This window comes from Pseudophryne corroboree, chromosome 12 (genome assembly GCF_028390025.1).
Source record: "Pseudophryne corroboree isolate aPseCor3 chromosome 12, aPseCor3.hap2, whole genome shotgun sequence".
NCBI classification, from domain to species: domain Eukaryota; kingdom Metazoa; phylum Chordata; class Amphibia; order Anura; family Myobatrachidae; genus Pseudophryne; species Pseudophryne corroboree.
Window position 1 is genome coordinate 147266237 of NC_086455.1, and position 25064 is coordinate 147291300.

A 25064-nucleotide genomic window follows, 5' to 3' on the forward strand; every position below is an offset into this window, starting at 1 on the left:
GTTGCTGCTGGGAGTCGATGGTCATCCCAGAGGGGAAGTCGTAAGACCACTTTTACTACTTCCACCAAGCAATTGACTGTCCAACAGTCCTTTGCGAGGAAGATGAAATATCACAACAGTCATCCTGCTGCAAAGCGGATAACTGAGGCCTTGGCATCCTGGGCGGTGAGAAACGTGGTTCCGGTATCCATCATTACTGCAGAGCCAACTAGAAACTTGTTGGAGGTACTGTGTCCCCGGTACCAAATACCATCTAGGTTCCATTTCTCTAGGCAGGCGATACCGAAAATGTACACAGACCTCAGAAAAAGACTCACCAGTGTCCTAAAAAATGCAGTTGTACCCAATGTCCACTTAACCACGGACATGTGGACAAGTGGAGCAGGGCAGGCTCAGGACTATATGACTGTGACAGCCCACTGGGTAGATGTATGGACTCCCGCCGCAAGAACAGCAGCGGCGGCACCAGTAGCAGCATCTCGCAAACGCCAACTCGTTCCTAGGCAGGCTACGCTTTGTATCACCGCTTTCCAGAATACGCACACAGCTGAAAACCTCTTACGGCAACTGAGGAAGATCATCGCGGAATGGCTTACCCCAATTGGACTCTCCTGTGGATTTGTGGCATCGGACAACGCCAGCAATATTGTGTGTGCATTAAATATGGGCAAATTCCAGCACATCCCATGTTTTGCACATACCTTGAATTTGGTGGTGCAGAATTATTTAAAAAACGAGAGGGGCGTGCAAGAGATGCTGTTGGTGGCCAGAAGAATTGCGGGACACTTTCGGCGTACAGGCACCACGTACAGAAGACTGGAGCACCACCAAAAACGCCTCAACCTGCCCTGCCATCATCTGAAGCAAGAAGTGGTAACGAGGTGGAATTCAACCCTCTATATGCTTCAGAGGTTGGAGGAGCAGCAAAAGGCCATTCAAGCCTATACAACTGAGCACGATATAGGAGGTGGAATGCACCTGTCTCAAGCGCAGTGGAGAATGATTTCAACGTTGTGCAAGGTTCTGCAACCTTTTGAACTTGCCACACGTGAAGTCAGTTCAGACACTGCCAGCCTGAGTCAGGTCATTCCCCTCATCAGGCTTTTGCAGAAGAAGCTGGAGACATTGAAGGAGGAGCTAACACAGAGCGATTCCGCTAGGCATGTGGGACTTGTGGATGGAGCCCTTAACTCGCTTAACAAGGATTCACGGGTGGTCAATCTGTTGAAATCAGAGCACTACATTTTGGCCACCGTGCTCGATCCTAGATTTAAAACCTACCTTGGATCTCTCTTTCCGGCAGACACAAGTCTGCTGGGGTTCAAAGAACTGCTGGTGAGAAAATTGTCAAGTCAAGCGGAACGCGACCTGTCAACATCTCCTCCTTCACATTCTCCCGCAACTGGGGGTGCGAGGAAAAGGCTCAGAATTCCGAGCCCACCCGCTGGCGGTGATGCAGGGCAGTCTGGAGCGACTGCTGATGCTGACATCTGGTCCGGACTGAAGGACCTGACAACGATTACGGACATGTCGTCTACTGTCACTGCATATGATTCTCTCCCCATTGAAAGAATGGTGGAGGATTATATGAGTGACCGCATCCAAGTAGGCACGTCAGACAGTCCGTACTTATACTGGCAGGAAAAAGAGGCAATTTGGAGGCCCTTGCATAAACTGGCTTTATTCTACCTAAATTGCCCTCCCACAAGTGTGTACTCCGAAAGAGTGTTTAGTGCCGCCGCTCACCTTGTCAGCAATCGGCGTATGAGGTTACATCCAGAAAATGTGGAGAAGATGATGTTCATTAAAATGAATTATAATCAATTCCTCCGTGGAGACATTCACCAGCAGCAATTGCCTCCACAAAGTATACAGGGAGCTGAGATGGTGGATTCCAGTGGGGACGAATTGATAATCTGTGAGGAGGGGGATGTACACGGTGATATATCGGAGGATGATGATGAGGTGGACATCTTGCCTCTGTAGAGCCAGTTTGTGCAAGGAGAGATTAATTGCTTCTTTTTTGGTGGGGGTCCAAACCAACCCGTCATTTCAGTCACAGTCGTGTGGCAGACCCTGTCACTGAAATGATGGGTTGGTTAAAGTGTGCATGTCCTGTTTATACAACATAAGGGTGGGTGGGAGGGCCCAAGGACAATTCCATCTTGCACCTCTTTTTTCTTTCATTTTTCTTTGCGTCATGTGCTGTTTGGGGAGTAGTTTTTGGAAGGGCCATTCTGCGTGACACTGCAGTGCCACTCCTAGATGGGCCAGGTGTTTGTGTCGGCCACTTGGGTCGCTTATCTTACTCACACAGCTACCTCATTGCGCCTCTTTTTTTCTTTGCGTCATGTGCTGTTTGGGGGGTGTTTTTTGGAAGGGCCATCCTGCGTGACACTGCAGTGCCACTCCTAGATGGGCCAGGTGTTTGTGTCGGCCACTTGGGTCGCTTATCTTAGTCACACAGCTACCTCATTGCGCCTCTTTTTTTCTTTGCGTCATGTGCTGTTTGGGGGGTGTTTTTTGGAAGGGCCATCCTGCGTGACACTGCAGTGCCACTCCTAGATGGGCCAGGTGTTTGTGTCGGCCACTTGGGTCGCTTATCTTAGTCACACAGCTACCTCATTGCGCCTCTTTTTTTCTTTGCGTCATGTGCTGTTTGGGGGGTGTTTTTTGGAAGGGCCATCCTGCGTGACACTGCAGTGCCACTCCTAGATGGGCCAGGTGTTTGTGTCGGCCACTAGGGTCGCTTATCTTAGTCACACAGCTACCTCGTTGCGCATCTTTTTTTTCTTCTTTGCGTCATGTGCTGTTTGGGGAGTAGTTTTTTTAAGGGCCATCCTGCGTGACACTGCAGTGCCACTCCTAGATGGGCCAGGTGTTTGTGTCAGCCACTAGGGTCGCTTAGCTTAGTCACACAGCTACCTCATTGCGCCTCTTTTTTTCTTTGCGTCATGTGCTGTTTGGGGGGTGTTTTTTGGAAGGGCCATCCTGCGTGACACTGCAGTGCCACTCCTAGATGGGCCAGGTGTTTGTGTCGGCCACTAGGGTCGCTTAGCTTACTCACACAGCTACCTCATTGCGCCTCTTTTTTTTCTTCTTTGCGTCATGTGCTGTTTGGGGAGTAGTTTTTTGAAGGGCCATCCTGCGTGACACTGCAGTGCCACTCCTAGATGGGCCAGGTGTTTGTGTCGGCCACTTGGGTCGCTGAGCTTTGTCATCCAGCGACCTCGGTGCAAATTTTAGGACTAAAAATAATATTGTGAGGTGTGAGGTGTTCAGAATAGACTGAAAATGAGTGGAAATTATGGTTATTGAGGTTAATAATACTTTGGGATCAAAATGACCCCCAAATTCTATGATTTAAGCTGTTTTTTAGGGTTTTTTGAAAAAAACACCCGAATCCAAAACACACCCGAATCCGACAAAAAAAATTCGGTGAGGTTTTGCCAAAACGCGTTCGAACCCAAAACACGGCCGCGGAACCGAACCCAAAACCAAAACACAAAACCCGAAAAATTTCCGGTGCTCATCACTAGTGGAAACCTGACGTTTCTGGGTGTGTCTGAAAAAACGCAGGCGTGCCCAGGCGTTTTTAAAGAGGGCCACTGACGTCAACAATGACCACTTCTAACCTCTTGCATTGCTAAAATTGTGGACGACCTTGCCTGGCGCAGATGGGAAAAATGTTCCGGTAATTGCGTATGGTTTTGCAATCAGAACTCACATTGCCATGCATTCGCAATTTCTGCAATGGGCGTTTTTTCTTTCTTTCCGGGCGGCAACTATTTGATTGCAGCTGCTTCTTTTTAGCAGAAACTGCAAACCTTGCTGAATGAAATCCATAGTTTATATTTGTTATACAGGTCGAGTCTCCCACATCCGAAACCCATGGGACCAGATGTATTTAGAATTTTGGATATTTCTATATTTTGGAATATTTGCATACAATAAGATATCTTGGGGATGGGACCCAAGTCTAAACACAGAATGCATTTATGTTTCATATACACCTTATACACATAGCCTGAGGGTAATATACAATATTTGTAATAATTTTGTGCATGTTTGTGTACACAGAACCATCACAAAGTAATGGGCCCTACACACTTTGCGATCCGCCGCTGAGCTGCCCGACGGCAGATACGGCCGACCCAGCGGTGGGGGTGCAGTGACGGGGGGAGTGAAGTTTCTTCACTCCCCCCGTCACCTGGCTCCATAGCAGTGCAGGCAAATATGGACGATCTTGTCCATATTGGCCTACATGCACAAGCGACGGGGCACAAGCGATGAACAAGCACGGGGCCGCGTATCGTTCATCGCTGGTGCCTCCACACTGAAAGATATGAACGGTATCTCATTCATTAATGAACGAGATCGTTCATATCTTTCAGTATTATCGCCCAGTGTGTGGGGCCCATAAAAGTGTTACTATCTCAGTTGTGCTCAAAATATTTTGGATTTCAGAATATTTTGGATATTGGACTTTTGGATATTAAAGTCTGAACTTGTCTATGTACTGTATATATATACCACATATTTCTCTTTTATTATAAATCAGGCAAAACAGTTATAGGAGCGTATAACTCTTACTGCACTAGTGTCAAGACTGCTAAAGAATAGAGAAGTGGAGAAGTTGCCCATGGCAACCAATCAGGTTCTACCTAGCATTTGTCAAGCGCATTCTATAAAATTATAGGTATAAACTGACCTCAGATGTTGACAGGCATTGGTACTCTCTGCTTTGTCTGTCTGTACCAGCTCATTGTGTCTTTTCATATCTTCTTTCCAACTGTATACTTACTTTTAGTACTGTAATTATTCTACCATTTTGCCATTTTCATCATTTTGTTGCTCTGTATTCTGTATATTTCATGTTTTGCTATTGCTGACCTTCACATATTTTGCAATCAATAAACTAATTTACTGCAAAAAACACACCCATGATCCAGGCATACAAATTAAACCTGTAAACATGAGTAAAAGCACAAAAAAAACCTTCATTTGAATTTTTCAATACCACCAGTAGCAAATGATGATTGATGAAGAATAACATAATGAATACAAAAAATAGCAATAGATGACTCCATTTAGCAACTACAGTATAGTATAGACACTAAAAGCGCAGTCACATACAGGATAATATAAAGTGGAACGCCATATTCAGAGAATACTATCTCTCTGCCTTTTGTTTGATAAACTATGGTCTGTGCATTGAATATAGTTGAATCTTTATACAGTTATCTACTGTATCTACAATATTATTGTATCTAATGTTATTATTGTAACAAAAAACATTCTGTGTGGAGTATAATATTTTCTCAAACTAAAATGTATTTTATTATCAATAGATATAAAGTGCAAATGTAGTATACTGTGCAAAGTGAAAAAATATAAGCCTACAGGTTAGTCCCTCAACCTGGACTATATATCTGGTGGCTGCAAACTGCTGAACTGACCTGCGACGTGATACACTGATTGTGTTCAGAAGCCAGCAGCAACCAATAATAATCGAGCTGATTCTTATTGACTTGCTGCACGGAAACCGTGGCTGTTTCTGTTGTAAGTTGCATGAGACAGGAATAGCCAATAAGAATAAGGCTGAGGCTGTCACCTGTATTAGTGGCTACAACCTATGGAAATCTTGTGTATCATAATGTGAATAAGGGGCATTGCTACAGTATGTGGCATAATGTGAATAAGGGGCATTGCTACAGTATGTGGCATAATGTGAATAAGGGGCACTACTGTGTGGCATAAGGGATGCGGTTCCACCAGTCACCATACCGACGGCGGGATCCCACCTTTTAGATGGCTGGGGGGGGGGGGGAGTGCACAAAGCCCCTTGCGGGCGTGCTGCGCTCGCCACGCAGCAGGCTCGGTCACAAAAACCCAACCCTGGCATAATGTGAATGGCAATCTTGTGTGGCATAATGTGAATAAGCTGCTGTACTGTGGAGTAATGTTAATATGTGACACTACAGTCAGTAGCTGTTTGCATTAGAACATACCGTATGTGACAAGTTGGGGAGTATGGGGACACGTGTGACAAGCTGGGGAGTATGGGGACATGTGCGACAAGCCAGTGAGCATGGGGATATGTGTGACAAGTTGGGGAGTATGGGGACACGTGTGACAAGAATTGAGTATGGGGACACGTGTGACAAGCAGGGAGTATGGGGACACGTGTGACAAGTTGGGAGTATGGGGACACGTGTGACAAGCAGGGAGTATGGGGACACGTGTGACAAGCTGGGAGTATGGGGACATGTGACAAGCTGGGAGTATGGGGACACATGTGACAACCTGGGAGTATGGGGACACGTGTGACAAGCTGGGGAGTATAGGGACATGTGTGACAAGCTGGGAGTATGGGGACATGTGTGACAAGCTGGGAGTATAGGGACACATGTGACAAGCTGGGGAGTATAGGGACATGTGTGACAAGCTGGGAGTATGGGGACACGTATGACAAGCTGGTAGTATGGGGACACGTGTGACAAGCTGAGGAGCATTGGGACATGTGTGACAAGCTGGAGAGTATGGAAACACGTGTGACAAGCAGGTAGTATGGAGACACGTGTGACAAGCTGGGAGTATGTTGACACGTGTGACAAGCTGGGAGTATGGGGACACGTGTGACAAGCTGGGGAGTATGGGGACACGTGTGACAAGCTGGGGAGTATGGGGACACGTGTAACAAGCTGGAGAGTATGGGAACACGTGTGACAAGCTGGGAGTATGTTGACACGTGTGACAAGCTGGGAGTATGTGGACACATGTGACAAGCTGGGAGTATGGGGACACGTGTGATAAGCTGGGAGTATGGGGACATGTGTGACAAGCTGAGGAGTATGGGGACATGTGTGACAAGCTGGGAGTATGGGGACACGTGTGACAAGCTGGTAGTATGGGGACACGTGTGACAAGCCGGTGAGGTTGGGGACATGTGTGACAAGCTGGGAGTATGGGGACGCGTGTGACAAGCTGGGAGTATGGGGACACGTGTGACAAGCTGAGAGTATGGGGACACGTGTGACAAGCTGGGGAGTATGGGGACATGTGTGACAAGCTGGGAGTATGGGGACATGTGTGACAAGCTGGGAGTATGGGGACACGTGTGACAAACTGGGGACTATGGGGACATGTGTGACAAGCTGGTAGTATGGGGACACGTGTGACAAGCTGGGAGTATGGGGACACATGTGACAAGCTGGGATTATGGGGACACGTGTGACAAGCTGGGAGTATGGGGACACGTGTGACAAGCTGGGAGTATGGGGACACGTGTGACAAGCTGGGAGTATGGGGACATGTGTGACAAGCTGGGGAGTATGGGGACATGTGTGACAAGCTGGGAGTATGGGGACATGTGTGACAAGCTGGGAGTATGGGGACACGTGTGACAAGCTGGGGAGTATGGGGATATGTGTGACAAGCTGGTAGTATGGGGACACGTGTGACAAGCTGGGGAGTATGGGGACATGTGTGACAAGCTGGGAGTATGGGGACATGTGTGACAAGCCGGGAGTATGGGGACACGTGTGACAAGCTGGGGAGTATGGGGACATGTGTGACAAGCTGGGAGTATGGGGACACGTGTGACAAGCTGGGAGTATGGGGACACGTGTGACAAGCTGGGGAGTATGGGGACATGTGTGACAAGCTGGGAGTATGTGGACACGTGTGACAAGCTGGGAGTATGGGGACACGTGTGACAAGCTGGGAGTATGTGGACACGTGTGACAAGCTGGGAGTATAGGGACACGTGTGACAAGCTGGGAGTATGGGGACACGTGTGACAAGCTGGGAGTATGTGGACACGTGTGACAAGCTGGGAGTATGTGGACACGTGTGACAAGCTGGGAGTATGGGGACACGTGTGACAAGCTGGGAGTATGGGGACTCGTGTGACAAGCTGGGAGTATGGGGACACGTGTGACAAGCTGGGAGTATGGGGACACGTGTGACAAGCTGCGGAGTATGGGGACATGTGTGACAAGCTGGGAGTATGGGGACACGTGTGACAAGCTGGGAGTATGGGGACATGTGTGACAAGCTGAGGAGTATGGGGACATGTGTGACAAGCTGGAAGTATGGGGACACGTGTGACAAGCTGGGGAGTATGGGGACATGTGTGACAAGCTGGTAGTATGGGGACACTTGTGACAAGCCGGTGAGGTTGGGGACATGTGTGACAAGCTGGGAGTATGGGGACGCGTGTGACAAGCTGGGAGTATGGGGACACGTGTGACAAGCTGGGAGTATGGGGACGCGTGTGACAAGCTGGGAGTATGGGGACACGTGTGACAAGCTGGGGAGTATGGGGACATGTGTGACAAGCTGGGAGTATGGGGACACGTGACAAGCTGGGATTATGGGGACACATGTGACAACCTGGGAGTATGGGGACACGTGTGACAAGCTGGGGAGTATGGGGACATGTGTGACAAGCTGGGAGTATGTGGACACGTGTGACAAGCTGGGAGTATGGGGACACGTGTGACAAGCTGGGAGTATGTGGACACGTGTGACAAGCTGGGAGTATGGGGACACGTGTGACAAGCTGGGAGTATGGGGACACGTGTGACAAGCTGGGAGTATGGGGACACGTGTAACAAGCTGGGAGTATGGAGACATGAGTGATGTCATGCAGAAGAGGAGAGTGATGGCATAGTAATGCACATGTATGCCTCTGATGACATATACTGTATGTGCAATATATTTTACAATAAACTTTTCATATAAAACTTCTGTTGTACGCTTGGTTCCTCCTAGCACTGCACTATGGGGGTAATTCCAAGTTGATCGCAGCAGGAATTTTGTTAGCAGTTGGGCTAAACCATGGAGGTCATTCCGACTTGTTCGCTCGCAAGGCGATTTTAGCAGAGTTGCTCACGCTAAGCCGCCGCCTACTGGGAGTGAATCTTAGCTTCTTAAAATAGCGAACGAAAGATTCGCAATATTGCGATTACAAACTTCTTAGCAGTTTCAGAGTAGCTCCACACTTACTCGGCATCTGCGATCAGTTCAGTGCTTGTCGTTCCTGGTTTGACGTCACAAACACACCCAGCGTTCGCCCAGACACTCCTCCGTTTCTTCAGCCACTCCCGCGTTTTTCCCAGAAACTGTAGCGTTTTTTCCCACACGCCCTTAAAACGGCCTGTTTCCGCCCAGAAACACCCATTTCCTATCAATCACACTACGATCGCCTGAGCGATCAAAAAGCCGTGAGTAAAAATACTAACTTCATAGCAAATTTACTTGGCGCAGTCGCAGTGTGGACATTGCGCATGCGCACTAAGCGGAAAATCGCTGCGATGCGATGAAATTTACCGAGCGAACAACTCGGAATGAGGGCCAATGTGCACTGCAGGGGAGGCAGATTTAACATGTGCAGAGAGAGTTAGATTTGGGTGGGGTGTGTTCAATCTGAAATCTAAATTGCAGTGTAAAAATAAACTAGCCAGTATTTACCCTGCACAGAAATAAAATAACCCACCCAAATCTAACTCTCTCTGCACATGTTATATCTGCCTCCCCTGCAGTGCACATAGTTTTGCCCAACTTCTAACAAAATTCCTGCTGCGATCAACTTGGAATTACCTCCTATATATCTAATTATATTGAAGATTGTATATTACCTCATTGTAATTTTCCCTATAATGCGTTACAACACTTGGAGGTGCAATATAATCATCATTATCATCATCATCAAAATCATAATAATAATAGTAAGAAGAAGAAGAAGAAGAAGAAGAAAAAGAAGAAGAAGAAGACGACAAAAAAAAGAAGAACTATAACACAGGAAGTATGCCCAAACATCCCTTTAAGAACTATAAAAGGATGAATAGAAAAAGAGATAGACCTTAGCTTACTGTAGCTTAGCCTCGCACATAGTGATGGTGGATGATGCTTTTGCTGCAATCAATTATTTACAGCTGAGGTGCTAGTGTAACCCATCAGCTATAACTCAGTCAGCGATCCTGGCTGGAAGGCTTAGATTAGAGCTGCTTACATGTATTGCTAGCGGCCCACCACAGTATCATTTGAAAGCTGGACACTTTGGATATGAGATCAGTACCTGAGATCCATCATGGAAATGTGTGACAAGCACACGGCAAACCGGGGAATGACTACAGTGACTCTGTATCTGCAGTGACACCTCCATTTCACATTAGTGGATTTTCCCACATTGTTGTTCTTTTTCATGGTCCCCTCAATCTTTTAATTTAATCACTTTACTGGGCATTTTTTTCCAAAAGCGATAAATATTTTAGTTAATTAAAAAAAGCTATATCTAGGAAGGTTTAGCACTCCCCTAGGGAGGAATTCAATTGGGAGTGAGGTTTAGCGTAGTAAAAAACTTTTGGGGAAATTTACTAAGGTGGGAGATTTTTAGAACTAGTCATGTTGCCCATAGCAACCAATCAGATTATATCTATTATCTGCTAGAAGCAGCTAGATAAATGGTAAGTAGAATCTGATTGGTTGCTATGGGCAACATCACTAGTTCTAAAAATCTCCCACTTTAGTAAATTTCCCCCTTTGTGTACCTTGTGCCCAATTTTGGATTACGCACGGTACACAATTGAAAAAAAATGGTTACAGGGTTTTCAGCACTGCTTTTTTTCATCATTTAACACTACTGAATTTGCCACCAATTATTCTAAGGTCAAGGCAAAAAAATTCATATGAGGGTTTCACGTTAATTTCTCATGTACAGTAACCTCTGGAAAGGTAGATTTATGCAGTTTCACTCACTTTTATTGTCTAGAGTGAGTCTGTACAGGATTTGGGGGGTCATTCCGAGTTGTTCGCTCTGTATTTTTTTCTCGCAACGGAGCGATTAGTCGCTAATGCGCATGTGCAATGTCCGCAGAGCGACAGCGCCAAGTAAATTTGCTATACAGTTAGGTATTTTACTCACGGCATTACGAGGTTTTTTCTTCGTTCTGGTGATCGTAATGTGATTGACAAGAAGTGGGTGTTTCTGGGCAGAAACAGGCCGTTTTATGGGAGTGTGTGAAAAAACGCTACCGTTTCTGGGAAAAACGCGGGAGTGGCCGGAGAAACGGAGGAGTGTCTGGGCGAACGCTGGGTGTGTTTGTGACGTCAAACCAGGAACGACAAGCACTGAACTGATCGCACTGGAAGAGTAAGTCTCGAGCTACTCAGAAACTGCACAGAGAAGTCTTTTCGCAATATTGCGAATCTTTCGTTCGCAATTTTGATATGCTAAGATTCACTCCCAGTAGGCGGCGGCTTGCGTGTGCAAAGCTGCTAAAAGCAGCTTGCGAGCGAACAACTCGGAATGAGGGCCTTGGAGGGAGCACTTATCATTTGCACCTAACTTCCTTCAGGACACTTATCCGTTGCAGTTGGTCTTGGAATGCGGGTCAGGAAGGCACTAAAAGCAGTGGCGTAACTACTGCCCCTGCAGCCCTCGCGGTGGCTTGGAGGCGCAGGGCTGCGGGGGGCGCCGCCACTGATTTAGCGCAGATTGACATGCAGACGGCCGTCCGCATGTCAAGCTGCTGTCTCCCTCCTTCCCTAGCCGCTGCTGTAAGGAGGGACACGGAGGGCACAGCGCGCGCCTCTCCTGTGTCCCTCCTGCGTCTCCGGCGTGTCTATTGAATGAAGTGCCCGTTCATGAGCTCTGATTGGCTCACGAACTGGCACTTCATTTAACAGACACGCCGGAGACGCAGGAGAGACACAGGAGAGGCGCGCGCTGTGCCCTCCGTGTCCCTCCTTCACAAAACAGCGGGGAGCGGGGGTGAGCTGTACCTGGGGGAGCATATTTGGCACTGGGGGAGGGGGAGCATATTTGGCACTTGGCGGGGCATATGTGGCACTGAGGTGGCATATGTGACACTGGGGGGTATATGTGTACCTGGCACTTGGGGGGGGGGCATATTTGGCATTGGGGGCATGTGTGTACCTTGCACTGTGGGGGAATATCTGGCACTGGGGGCATATGTGGCACTGGGAGTATGTGTGGCATAGGGTATAACGGGCATTGCAGTATGTGTCACAGCCATTACGGTGTATGGTATACTATGTCACGGGCATTGTGGTATGTGGTATAATGTCTCAGGGTCATTGCAGTGTGTGGCATAATGTATCACGGACATTGCAGTGTGTGTCATAATGTGCCAGGCATTACGGTGTGTTGTATACTATATCACGGGCATTGTGGTATGTGGTATAATGTCTCAGGGTCATTGCGGTTTGTGTCATAATGTGTCACAGACATTGTATGTGCTATAATGTATCAGGGGCATTGCAGTGTGTAGCATAATGTATAACGGGCATTTGCGATTTCTGTCATAATGTGTCACAGGTATTACGGTGTGCGGCATAATGTGTCGGGGGCATTATGGTGTGTGCATATTGTGTCATGTGCATTATTGTGTGTGGCATAATGTCTAAGGGCCATTGCAGTATGTGGCATAATGTATACTGGGCATTACTATAAGGAGGAAAAATGACAAATAATGTAAGGGGCATGAATCAGGATTATTTTTCTTTTCTGTGGTGGCCAACATCTGGGCGTGCAGGGTGCAAAACTGGGGTATAAGGTAGTCTTTTCCTGCAATACCACGCCCCTTTATGCGAAGCCACACCCATTTCAACAAAGCCACACCCCTTTTTGCTGCACGCGCAAGTTTATCCCTTTACTAGTGCCAATTATGGTGGATGGGGGGGAGGCAGCGGAGAATTTTTTGGCTTGGGGGAGAAAAATTTCTAGTTATGCCACTGACTAAAAAAACAGTCAAATGGATCTCTTTGCATGGACACAAATAGCAGGTTTTAGCATACAGAACATTTGAGGTACACACAGGTGACTTAGATATGCTGTAATAGTAGGCAATTGGCCCCTTATAGCTGACAGTGTAACACAGTGTATTAGCGGTCCTTATCAGTATAGCATATGTGGCTGTGGTATGACTGCGGGGTATGGCTCCGGTGGTAAGGGATGGAGGATGTACAGTCTGACTCCCGCTGTGAAGAAGGAATGCACCGCCCGGCTCTGTCTTTAGCTCCGGCAGCGCGGTACATGTAGTACATGGAGGAACACTGAAGTCTCTCACACAGCTCTCAGCTCTCTAAGATGGAGGAGCTCAGTGTTGGGCTCCGCCTCCCTGAGACATAGACACTAGAGGGATAAACACTAGAGGATGCGCCCATGAGATCCTATGCATGAAGAGACAGGTACAGAGCGCACCATTATCTAACACTCCCCCTCGCTCAAGACTGTCTCCGGTCACATATAAAAGAACATAACATTTTATCAAACACTTTTCAATAAAGTCTTACCTGTTACCGAAAACATGGTTATGAAGTAAAAACAGTAAGAATAAATCAACATTCAATATATTCCAGTCCACATTCCTTCAGGAATGCATGTAACAGGTGTGATGACAGTCATTTTGTCAACATGTCGGCAACATTTACTTCACTTGCAACATATTCCACACTGATGGATTTATTTTCCACTAGTTCGCGGATGAAGTGATGTCTTATAGCAATGTGCTTAGACCGTCCATGATGCTTTGTGCTACAAGAAAGATCTATTGCTCCCTTGTTATCACACCCTATGTTGATGATCTCACTCTGATAAAGTAGACCTAACTCACTTAAAGTCTCTTTTATCCGTAGTGCTTCCTCTGAAGTTTCTGTGAACGCCATGTACTCCGCTTCTGTTGTAGAAAGAGCAACTGTGGGTTGTTTCCTACTTGAACAGCTAACGGCTGCGCCTACTAGTGCAAACAGGTATCCAGTGTAGGAACGTCTGTGGTCCTCATCTGACCCCCAGTCGGCATCACATAATACTTTCAATCTGGTGTCTTTTGATTTTGTAAATCTCAGCTTTAGTGAACTTGTACCTTTGAGGTACCTTAAGATTCTCTTTACTGCAATCCAGTGTTGTCTCCCAGGATTATTTGCAAACTGGCTTGCCCGACTCACTGCATGTGTGATGTCAGGATATGTCCCAATACTTGCATACATCAAACTACCAACAGCATATTGATAAGGGATTTCTTGCATTTTCTCTATCTCCCCCTGGCTGCTTGGTGACATGGTCTTGACCATCTTTACACTTTTGTCAATAGAAGTGCTTACTGTTTTTGAATCTGTAATTCCATATTTAGAAAGTTTTGCCTCAATGTATGTTTGTTGGTCAATTGTGATAGTCCCTTCTTTTAGGTTTTGTACAATTTTCATGCCTAATAAGTGATTTGCAGGGCCTAGATCTTTCAACTTGAATCTTTGTTTTAGCTGGTGCTTCACGTCAGTGATGTGATTTTCTTGACCTGCCAGAAGTAAATCATCCACATACATAGCTATTAATAATGATTTTTCTTCTATAGTCTTATAGTATAGGCAGTGATCAGTCTCTGACCTAACAAAGTTCATTTCTAGTAACACTGCATCCAACTTCACATACCAACAACGACCACTTAGCTTGAGGCTGTATAGTGACTACTTTAAGAGACAAACTTTTCCTGTTTGGAATGTATTAACATCATGGTGTTCAGGTGGTTCCATATAAATTTCCTCAACTAACTCTCTGTTTAGGAATACAGAATCAAAGTCTAGCTCGTATAACAGTAGACCGTGTAGTGTAGCAATAGCAATCACTAACCTTAAAGTGCTATACCTTGCGACAGGTAAGTAGACCTCTCCGTAATTGATTACGGACTTCTGGGTCTATCCCTTGGAATCAAGGCAGGCTTTGTAATGATCTTTTGTCCCGTCTGCATCCAACTTCTTGCAGAAGACCCACTTGTTCTTGGTCATTTTACGGTTACTTGGCCTATCATCTGTAGTCCATGTACTGTTATCATCCAGTGCTGACAGCTCTGTATCAATTGCTGATTACCACTCTGTCCAATCACTGCTTGACTTTGCTTCTTGTATGTTTTGAGGTTCACAGTAAGCTATGTTTGCGTACTCCTCACTGTATTTCTTGGCTGGAACACCTTTGTTGCTCCTCATAGAACTTCTGTTCCGTGATTTGTTGTCTACTTTGACACTCTCAGATTCAGACACACTTTTTGCTGCCTGTACATCTAGTAATACATTCTATTCTTGCTCCACTGCCCCAGTTTGTGGTGCTGTCTCATGGAATACCACATCTTTGGATTTCAGAAGACGTTTGTTTGTAACATCCCAAAGTCTGTATCCTTTGCTTTCTTCACAGTATCCGAGCATTATACATTCTATGGATTTTGGATCTAACTTTCTCCTTTGGTATATGTGCAAAAGCTTTGCTCCCGAAGACACAAAGATGACTGACACTTGGCTTTTCTCTGGACCGCGCCTCCAGTGGCGGTTTACCTTTGACGGCCAATGTAGGTGCACAATTCTTTAGGTATACTGCGGTAGATACTACTTCTGCCCAACATTTCTTTTCCAGGCCAGCATTACTTAACATAGTCCATGCTCTTTCAACAATTATGCGGTTTGCCCGCTCACTCACGCCATTCTGTTCCAGTATGTAGGCAATTGTTAGCTGATGCTTTATGCCATATTTCCTAAGGAATGCAGCTAAGACTTTGTTATCATACTCTCCACCATTTTCTGATCTCAGGATCTTTAGTTTCAGACCCGTCTGAGTCTTCACCAGGTTTTTGTATTCCACAATTTTGTTGACAACTTCACTTTTTTCTTTAATGAAGTACACTTGTGTCATTCTTGTGGCGCCATCAATGAGAGTCATAAAATACCTGTAGCCACTGACCGATTCCACCTCCATTGGACCACACACATCGGTGTGTACTAGAGCTAGTGGTGTCTCTGCTCTTCTAACTGATTTTGGAAATGGGTTGCGAGTTTGCTTGCCTTTTATGCAACTCTCACACATGGGTCTTTCAGCGTTGCTCACGGTGATCCCTGTTACCATTCCATCTAGCAGTTTCTGGATGTTGTCATATCCTAGATGACCCATGTGTTTGTGCCACAGCTTCATTGACTGGTTTGTATCAGTAGCCATCATTGCAGTACACTGCTCAGTGTCCAGCTCTCTAAGATGGAGGAGCTCAGTGTTGGGCTCTGCCTCCCTGAGAAACAGACACTAGAGGGATAAACACTAGAGGATGCACCCATGAGATCCTATGCATGAGGAGACAGGTACAGAACGCACCATTATCTAACAGTTTACAGGGATGTTCAACATTGAGACTTGCAAGCAAGATGAGCTCATTTCCAGCCACTAGTAACGTAACCAGTGGTTCCTCTCACTATTTGTCTCAAGAAGTTAATTTTTGATCCTTCCCCTTAACGCTGCAATACTGTATGTTGCTGGAGGTCTCCAGTCTCTGCGGCCATTTGCCCTTTATCTTACTGGTGTCACCAAGACAGAGGGATTCCCAGATCTGGATGCTGCAGGTAGCCAGGTGTTCTCCGTACTCAGAGCTCTTTCTCACAGAGCTTTTCTGTTGCTCTCCCATCAGTCCCAAAAGATGGAGCTGCCAAGAGATGTATCCCACTAACAGACAATAGCTGGTAAACTCATCAGACTCCATAGACTGCCCAGGATTATCCCTTTACTTTGGATACAGAACAGGGCTGCATGTGTTATACCAATGACTATAGGGTTGATTTAAAAAGCAAAATCTTCATCTAATGGACAAAACCATGTTGCACTGCGGGGGGGGGGGGGGGCAGATATAACATGTGCAGAGAGAGTAAGATTTGGGTGGGGGGTGTTCAAACTGAAATCTAAATTGCAGTGTAAAAATGAAGCAGCCAGTATTTACCCTGCACAGAAACAATATAACCAACCCAAATCTAACTCTCTCTGCACATGTTATATCTGTACCCCCCCCCCCACCACCACCACCACCACCACCACCTCCACCACCCACCTGCATTGCACGTGGTTTTGCCCAGTAGAGGAAGAATTTGCTTTACAATTAACCTTGAATTAGGGCCATAGTATTTTATATAATGAGACATTCTAATGCAGACACTTGCGGCAGGATGTAATGCCACACAAGTTTGGGGGCTGTGCGGGATGTCTTTTTAAAGGGGCAATCACTTACATAGCATGGTTTTGCCTTGTAAGTGATAGCCCCTATAAAAAACGTCCAAATTCTGCCGGCCTCCGGCACAGTTGGCGAACTTGGGCGTCCTTACATCCCACCTATGTGATCTTCCTTTCTTTACAGAAGTATGGTAAAACTACATTGTATACAGTGCTTACAGTATATTGGATCAATATAGGGTAAACAAGTGAGGACAATCTATATATTTTCTTTTATATTTTATGTAGCTGTCAGCCCTTAAAAGAATTTACCTCTATCTTATTTGCATAATTTATAATCCCTGCTTGTTTCTTTGTGCTATGTTTTAAATCCATTTTTTCACGGTTTTGCAATTGCTCATGTTCAGAGAAAAAAGATAAGAACTAACCTTGCAATTGCTGAAAAAATGGACAATCCATTGTAAAATAAGAAAATACGTATTATAGTGTTACAAAATACACTGAAAGGCATACAGTATAAGTGCCACATTTCCCATTGACTGACTAAAAATGAAGTACATCATGAACAAAGACATGCTCCAAATACAGATTGGGTAAGGTAATAAATAATATATTTAATCCAGTAAAAGGGAAAGTAATTGTATTATAATGAGATGTGGTGTAAAACTACATATTTATTGGGATGTAATAATTATAAGCACTATACTGTAGTTCAAAAAATAGAGTGACCTCTGCATAACATGTCCATGATGCACTACTGCATGGCATAAATAGGAAATACTGCACAGAGGGGGTCATTCTGACCCGATCGCTCGCTGCAGTTTTTTGCAGCGCAGCGATCGGTTTCGGAACTGCGCATGCGATGGCGCCGCAGTGCGCCGGCGCATGTCGGATGGCCGAAGGCCGTCGTTCCTTAGCGATCGCCTCTGCCTGATTGACAGGAAGAGGCGGCCACTGGGCGGGAGGGGGCGGCACGGCGGCGTTTGCCCGTCGTTTTGGGACTGCGGACCGGGCGGTGGGCGGGCCACAGGGACTGTGTGACGTCACGTGCAGCCGCTGCGACCAGGGGCAGTGAGGAGCAACTACCGGCCAGCCGCAGGAGGTGCGCTGGCCGGGAGTTACACAACAAGTACAAGAGCATCGCCGCTGTGCGATGCTTTTGCACTTGTGCGGTGGTGGGGGGGGGCAGACAGACATGCGGGGCGGGCTAGCCCTGTGCTGGGCGTCCCCCCGCATGTCTGGGAACATGATCGTATCTGTGCTAAATTCAGCACAGCTACAATCAACTCGGAATGACCCCCAGAGTCCTTTGCTGGTGACCCCAGTATAATACAGACTAGGACTCTGGTTGCTACAACAATAATGCAGAGCTCATATTTTGATGGCCACAATACAATACACAGCCCACATTATGGAGTATATAGAACAGTCCAGCTCTATATATAAGGGTTGGTGAGTTCTGAACAGTTCTTTTCAAACAAATAACCAGTGTAACCAAACAATCCCACTAAAATAAAGACACAACACACAATTGATCGTTATTAACTTATTAATGCCAATTATAAAATTGCATGGTGGCTGAGAAAGCATTACTGACATCAGCATGGCAGAAAGTCAGACGTTACAGACCTCCGTCTCTCGTACTGTTTTAAAGGTGCCTCACAATTAGAATTACTGCTACTGAATGCAATGGCAAACACCAGAGAGGCCAACAGGAACAAAGCGAACCACAACATACACAGACACACACACCACAAGCACTGTGCAAATTACAGACAGCAGGGCACTCCAGTGTAAAAGAGTAAAAACCCTCCTTACTGACCACAAGAATTCTACAAATCCCTGCGTATCTTAGCCTGATGGACTGCCTCCCTCTAATCAACTGTCAATCAAAGAATGTCCTAAAACGTAACAGCTAGAAATCAGCTTTCTCGAGCCCAATGTGATTACTGTATGTGTTCCTCACACTACTTCAGAGTGCTCAAGATCCTTCCAGTATTGTGGTGACAACAGTGAAATGACAAAATTCACAATGTAGTAACCACAGTTCTATAACACACCAACCTACTGTATAGCAGTTTGAAAAGCTGATTCATGTGAAGTCTGCTCTCTGCACCGTTACAAAAATCCCACCATGTCTCAGAACTATTTGGCTGAACTTGCACAGTGCCACAGGCTGGTAGATTGAGCAGCCTTTGCACAGAGCTGTAAACATAATACATATAATCCTGGTTTCTAGGATTTCTGAAAAAACTGGGAAAGTTCTTTATGATCAAATATGGCACCCAAACATCATACCACGTGGCTGAAGAACAAGTGGTAACCCTAGTGCCGAAAACTGATATTGTCCGTAAATTTAATCCAGTAAATTGTTTGTAGTTTTTCTTTTCTGAATACCTGTACTTTTAATTTACAATGTTTGGCGTTTGCAATGTTTTGGATCACTGTTCACATATCTCCTAACCCTGTTATCCTGATCTCCCTGATCTCAGCAGATTTGAAAGGCTTGTCCCAAGATCAGGATATTCTCATTTGTTGTAGATTGTGGTCGTTTTTTTATATTTTTAAACAATGATCACGGCAGCGGCCACGACCACTGGAGGGTTTGGCCATTCCAACCATTATGCTGACACCCCCTCAGTGATTCCCAGTGGTCCTTTGAAATGCCACTATCCTGATTCTGGACTCAAAACTATTGTGAGGTATGCTATTAATACTTTTTGAACAACTAGGATCAGTACTTTTAATTTTTTTTTAAAATAACCATCTGCACATTTATAGTGTGGAAGCTCAGCAAGCAACTAGTAACTAGGTGAGCACTGGCACCTTATTTCAGAAAACAAAAGGCACTGAACACCAAACAATTTACAGCAATGGCTGCCCGCCTGTAAGATCCATCACCAGATATCTCCAGCATACACAGTATTGTTTAAAACTTCAGTGCTCACATTTAGTAAGAGGTTGGATATCCTTCTGGGCACATAATTGCTTCTGTAATGTAAGGACACGGCAATCTCTATGTGATTATAATGGCATATCTTATGTTGGGGGCCTGCTGAGAACTAATGCAAGGCCTCCCAACACCGTCCAATCCTGTGAAAACACAACTTGCAACAGGCAACTGTGCAGAGCAGTAATAGGCTGGGCATACCTCCTAACATTACGGCAGTTGGGAATAAAGCTCTGACTGTCAGAACTGCTGGACATGCCCCTAGAATTGGGACAGGTGGGCGATTTTCCCATGCGGAATAAAATGGAAACCACAGTGTTTGATGTGTTGTGGTCACCAGGTTTTTCTGCAGTAAAGCCCAAAGTGCCACTAACACTAAAGGATGTGTTTTCAACCTCTAATAATACCCCTTTCACACCAAATGGATAACCAGGGTTATTGCTAGGGAAAGCCGATGTGACCTGGGTACTGGCTCAGTGTAAAAGACTTCACCTGTGTTGTTCAACTCAGGTCCATCCTTGGTCCTCTACCCGGGGTGAGACAAAAACACTGTGTATGTTATTACTGTAAGGGCTAATGTGTGTGGGGGCTTTTACCTGTGGGGGCTCTTGTATTTTTTCCCTGTTAGGGGCTAAGGTGTGTTATTGTTTTTTCTGTGGGGGCCAATGTGTTTTTTTTTTTTTCATTTTGAAGACATTGTGTTTGTCTCATTTTTCTGTGGCAGGCAATGTGTGTTTTTTTTCCCTTTAGGGGCCAAAGTGTGTGTGTGTTTTTGTTTTTCCTGTTGGGGGCCATGGTGTTTTATTTTTTTTTCCTATTGAGACTAATGTGATTTTCTTCTGTGAGGGCCAATGTGTCATTGTTTTCTGTAAGGCCAGTGTATTTGATTTTTTATTATGTGGTGCCAACATGTGGACTGGGCATTGTAGCGGCATTAGCATAAAGTCACAAATGCAAAGGCAGCAAAAGATGAAAGGAAGGCCGCAACTGCATCCAACTCAGAATCAAGCTCTATAAGGACTGATCCCACCCCCTCAACAAACACCACCCCAGTAGGGCTGCTTACATAAATTTTCTGGGCTGGTTTTCCATCCCAATCTGCCTCTGGTAGAGGTAAAAGCTAGTGAGGATAATATCTGGCAAAATCAATGCATTTTTGACAATAATGTATTGCTGTATAAGGTGATAGAATAAAAACCCCCTAGTGAAAACTCCAATCTGTTGTAAAAAAAAACATCAGTCCTAAAATCCCATTTACATTTGCTATGGTAGGGTCAAAACCCAAAAATAACAATGTAAAAAATTAAGAAAAAATTTACCAAAGAACTTTGTCAGCAAAAAGGTTATTATTCTCCTTAGTAATCTGCATACTGTCTGTATTATTATTTATTACCAGTTATTTATATAGCGCACACATATTCCGCTGCGCTTTACAGAGAATATTTGCCCATTCACATCAGTCCCTGCCCCAGTGGAGCTTACAATCTATATTCCCTACAACATGTACACACAGACACATTCATACTAGGGTTAATTTTGTTGGGATCCAATTAGCCTACCAGTATATTTTTGGATTGTGGGAGGAAATTGGAGTACCCGGAGGAAACCCACGCAAGTACGGGGAGAATATATAAACTCCACACAGTTAGGGCCATGGTGGGAATCGAACCCATGACCTTAGTACTGTGAGGCAGTAATGCCTGTACAAAAAGAACATGAGCACTGTACACATTGTCAAAGTCAGAAAAATATCATGCTACACGTTGCCATATATTCACCTCATGCGCGTGCCTGCTGCACGTGCACATTCTCTCCCGTGCGTGCGGATACTCGCAGCCGCGTGATGGCGCCTCGGCCATGCGCTCGAGCGCGTGGTATGTGCATTTACGGTAGAGTTTGTGTGCGTCTAGCGGGCGACTCAATCGTTAAATAATAACACCAAATAGTATGTTTTATAGATAATGTTCCCCTTAATAGTGACTGTAAGTTTGTTTAATGTAAATGGTCGCTGGACAGAGGAATTCCTCTTTGTATGGTACGAAGGGTCAGACAGGGTTTGAACAGCTGTGTCTGGTACCTAACTAAAGAACATTTTAATAGCAACAATCCGGTGTTGGTTAGGTAAAGATTAATCGCTCCTGCGTATAGTTATGGCCATTAGTAGATTCTGGACATTTCATATATTTGCGATTCATTACCCATGCGGCGGGAATCTTCAGATTCCCACCCACCTGAGCAGTTTGATATAGTCACAGCCCAGCTGTTCAAACTAACCTATGACCTTTTGTTATGATGCGAGGAGACATTCCTGTGTCCAATGAACAATGAGATTATAGGTCCCTTTGTAGTATACTGTACTCAATGTATATAAGATCAGCCAGCCTGGGCAGCTCTCTCACTCTCCACAAACGGTTTTCATATTGACTAACTCGGAGCTGGTACCAGGCTGCGCAGCGATCGTTCCCAGTGTGTGTAAGTAATTCTCTGTAATCATCTCGCTCTTTGTTTGTATTGGCCACATTCTCTCTCTCTCTCTCTGTTATAGTATAAGATTGTAACGTTATTGTATATTTCTGTCTAGATAATCTGTTAGAATTATATGTTAGTCTGTAGTGTATGACTTGTGAACTGTTTACCTTTTTCGATATAACTTAAAAGCTTGTTAGTAAAGGTGTTGGAACCTTAGCACGGTATCGTGTGTTCATTACATTGCAGTGGGTAATAGGAGCGTCTCGATCGCTCAAACAGCTTTAGTGATAATCAGGTTAAGCAGCGTTATATCGCTACAGTGTTTCAGTACAAGGTTTACAGTATAAGAGTATCCATTCTGTGTGTTGCATTCAAGGTTTACTGATTATCATCTTGTGAGCGTCTGCGCCGCTCGTGATCTCCTCGTGGTCCCGAGCGTCCGCTACGCTGGTAGCGTAGCATTACGGTAGTCGCTTGCCTATAGCGTGCTCGACACCACGCATTAAGCTGTGAGCGAGCGTGCCACATGTGCGTCTCGATCACGGCCGAGCGTATGCTACGCTAAGTGCGTACCCTTACGGTACCCCATACGCCAATTGCGTACTGTGTCTCTTACCCATTATTGTGAAGGTTATAAGGTAATCAAAATCAGCATTATCAACATATACAGTATATACTACAGTATATAGACACATTATATAAACTATTTAAACAAAGCTTCATGATACCGCCCAAACACACAGATTCATAATCTGCATATAGCTACAGTATGTCGGCATCAGCATATTATGATTATTCTATTTAGAATGCTGCATTCCTGGCATAAATTCTACCATTGACCTATTTGCTTCATTAGTCAATGTAGCAATTGGCCATGTGGAACAAAAGGAAAGGTCATTGACGAATTCACCTGGCATCATAATTGAAATCATTAATATCATCATCACGTGCTTCAATTTCCTTCATTTATTTAGTGGCAAATTAATCTCCATGTCCTAAACTGTTATAAAAGAGTCTGCTCAGCAGATTTGATTATAACATATTATGTTAATTAGGGATGGTAAGAAAAGTGTTTCTAATACAGATGTGTTCTTACTCCCCTAGTGTCTTTAGTGCCAGAGATGTTTGTAGTCAGTAGCGGATCTTGCCACGGGCAAGCAGGACTTTTGCCCGGGGCGCCGCCTTCCGAAGGGCGCTGGCGCCATCCGGAGGGCGCCGCACCATGGCAAGATCCGCCACTGCTGCCCGCTGTGTCCCCCGTCCGCCTCCGCTGCCCGCTGCCGTCCCCGTCCGCCTCCTGTGAAGGGAACTAGACGCTATGCGTCTAGTTTCCCTTCGTGGAGAGTAACTTTGCTGAGCGGTGCGCGATGACGTCATTGCGCACCGCACAGCAAAGGTCCTCTCCACGAAGGGAACTAGACGCATAGCGTCTAGTTTCCCTTCGTGGAGAGGACCTTTTGCTGTGCGGTGCGCGATGAAGTCATCGCACACCGCTCAGCATTCAAGCGGCGCTAGCAATGTACAGGGGGTGTAACTGACCACGCCCCTGTATTAGGCCACACCCCTTTTCCTGCCCGGGGCGCAGAGCGCCCTTGAACCGGCCCTGTTTGTAGTCTTAGACGCTGCATCCCGAATACCCAACTTCTTAGTTTTGCATTTTTGCTTCCAGTATTTTTGCACTGCATAGCAGACTTGACACTCTTCAGCGGCATACCAACAGAAGTTATAATGTTCTAGAAATATTATCTCGCAATCATTGCAGCGCAAATGTGTACAGTGCTGAATGGCAGGATGCGTGGCATGGCTCAGTCAGGCCCCAAGTCTCTTTCCTTAGCAGTGCAAAAAAGATTAAATTCCAATAAAAAATACGGAGTGACGGTACCAGGACTGGCACTACTATTAAGCAGCTTTAGGTGGCTGCCTAGGGGCGCCGGCCCCTAGAGGCAGGGCTGCCATCAGAAATTGCGTGGCCCGGGACTGACAATATAGGCAGGGCCCCCCACTGTGGAGTCAGCTTTAGAATTGCACCAGTTAACGTGTGTGTGTGTGTATTATATACACACACACACATGCATGCATACATACATACATGTGCCGCTGTCGGGAGGGCCCAGGATGCTGATGCCGCTGTTGCCTACATACATGTGCCGCTGTTGGGAGACATTACACAGACTTGATTGCACATAATGTAATGCCATATAGAGGGTAATTTATGAATCTTAAAAAATGCAAAGGTCAGAAAGCACTGCGGTGTCTGCATATTTTTACATAGTTGCACCTGTTTTGACCACACCATTTAAAAAAATAATAAATCATACGTATTTAGGCTTACCATACTATCCCTTTAAACTAAGACACTAATAAATTACCGTACACAGGTTCTGTGGCTGGCTGACTTCAAGGCTACATTTCAGCTGGTTTTAATCAGCCACGGAACCTGTGTAATCCATGAGCGTACCAGTTTAAAGGGATGGTATAGTAAGTCTATACATACTCAGCACTCATCTAATTAAATTAAATTCCAAACTCTATTTCACTTAAAATCAGGGAATGTTAGTACCAAAATATTACAATACATTGTCAAATTTATTATAATTATATAGATATATGGTGTGCCCTAAACCACTCTATCTAACTTTAAAGTCAATT